Here is a 2,215-nt window from a genome sequence, read left to right as displayed (position 1 = left end):
AATATCCTCTTTTATATGTGGGAAAATTGACACACAGAACTGTCATTTAGGGGCAAAGCTAACCAGGGTTATTTCTTCTAAAATAGTTCAATATTTCTCTTGATTCTATGTTCAGTGTGGGTAGAAGGCAATTTCTTCCAATAAAAATTAGGGTAACAATTAATATGACACAGTAATCCCACTACTGGGCATATACCCAGAGAAAACCATAATCCAAGAAGAAACATGTACCATAATGTTCATTGCAGCACTATTTACAATAGCCAGGACATGGAAGCAACCTAAATGCCCATCAACAAATGAATGGATAAAGAAGATGTGGCACATGTATACAATGGAATATTACTCAGCCATAAAAAGGAATGAAATGGAGCTATATGTGATAAGGTAGATAGACCTAGAGACTGTCATACAGAGTGAAATAAGCCAGAAAGAGAAAAACAAATACCGTATGCTAACTCATATATATGGAAACTAAAAAAATGGTACTGATGAACCCAGTGACAGGCAAGAATAAAGATGCAGATGTAGAGAATGGACTTGAGGACATGGGGTTTGGGGGGAAGGTGAAGGGGAAGCTGGGATGAAGTGAGAGAGTAGTATAGACATATATATGGTACCAATTGTAAAATAGATAGCTAGTGGGAAGTTGCTGTATAACAGAGGGAGATCAACTCGATGATGGGTGATGCCTTTAGGGAGGGCTGGGATAGGGAGGGTGGGAGGGAGTCACGGGAGGGAGGGGATATGGGGGATATATGTATAAATACAGCTGATTCACTTTGGTGTACCTGAAAAACTGGTACAAGAGTGTAAAGTAATTATATTCCAATAAAAAGCTTAAAAAAAGAGGCATATTTAACAACAACAACAAAAAAGAAATTAGGGTAACAATTGACTAAGAGATTTTCTTCTTTTCCTACAGATCCTAGGATCACCAATACGATGGCTGGAGGACAGAACAGTACAACAATAACAAAGTTCATTCTCTTGGGATTCTCTGAATTTCCAAAGCTCACCACTGTCCTCTTTTCAGTATTCCTAGGGATCTACCAGTGTCCTGGAACATGGACCTCATCACCCTTATCAGGATGGACTCCCGTTTACACACACCTATGTACTTTTTCCTTAGTAACCTGTCCTTGCTGGACATCTGCTATGTTTCCACCACAGTCCCCAGAATTCTCTCAGACTTCTTCAAGAAGCATAAATTCATCTCCTTTATGGGGTGCACCATGCAGTACTTCTTTTTCTCTAGCCTTGGTCAGACTGAGTGCTGTCTCCTGGCAGCCATGGCTTATGACCACTATGCTGTCATCTGCAATCCTCTGCTCTACACGGCCATCATGTCCCCCACCTGCTGCGTGCAGATGGTGGCAGGATCTTGTATAACTGGATTCTTTGGCTCATTTATTGAATTGTGTGCCTTATTTCAGCTCCATTTCTGTGGACCAAATATCATCAACCATTTCTTCTGTGACCTGCCCCAACTGCTAATCCTATCCTGCTCTGACGCCTTTTTCTTTCAAGTCATAGCGTCTATGCTCACAGTGATCTTTGGGCTCATGTCTGTCCTGGTTATCATGATATCCTATGGTTACATTGTTGCCACCATTCTGAAGATCACTTCAGCTGAAGGCAGGTCCAAGGCCTTCAACACCTGTGCTTCTCACCTGACAGCAGTGACCCTCTTCTTTGGCTCAGGTACCTTTGTTTATATGTATCCTAATTCTAGTGATTCCCTGAGCCAAAACAAGTTGGCATCTGTCTTCTATACTGTTATAATCCCCATGCTAAATCCATTGAGCTATAGCTTGCGGAACAAGGAAATCAAAGATGCCCTAAATAGATGGAAGAAGAGAATCTTTTCCTGGGCCTACTAATTACGGAATTTATTTCAGATGTACATTGTAGGATAAATGCTAACTAAAACATTGATTCAACTCTCCTAATTGCAGGGTGAATTGTAGTTGCTATAGTCTTCTGATAAAAGCCCACGACTGGCACAAGGACAGGAAAATGCATGAGAAGTATCTGGAAGTTCAATATCTCCATCTTTCATCAGTGATGACCTAATACATCAATAGGTCAAGCAATCTACAAGTATTTTTGTAGCTAATCATGATGGTGTGACTTTCAACTTCAATATTCCATCCCTACTTAGCGTGTACTACCTCAAGGACCAATGATGCCAGTACTGGTCAAGGTTGCCAGG

The 2,215-nt window shown here is 40.9% G+C and overlaps 1 pseudogene; it reads left to right on the top strand.

Moving 5' to 3' along the window:
• The first annotated feature begins 945 nt into the window (after positions 1–945).
• LOC130849876 (olfactory receptor 1440-like) lies at positions 946–1,883 on the top strand (annotated as a pseudogene).
• The last annotated feature ends 332 nt before the right edge of the window (positions 1,884–2,215 follow it).

The sequence above is a fragment of the Hippopotamus amphibius genome, chromosome 3, assembly GCF_030028045.1.
Source record: "Hippopotamus amphibius kiboko isolate mHipAmp2 chromosome 3, mHipAmp2.hap2, whole genome shotgun sequence".
NCBI lineage: Eukaryota > Metazoa > Chordata > Mammalia > Artiodactyla > Hippopotamidae > Hippopotamus > Hippopotamus amphibius.
Note: the sequence above shows the minus strand (reverse complement) of the source record. Positions and strands in the feature narration are given on the sequence as shown.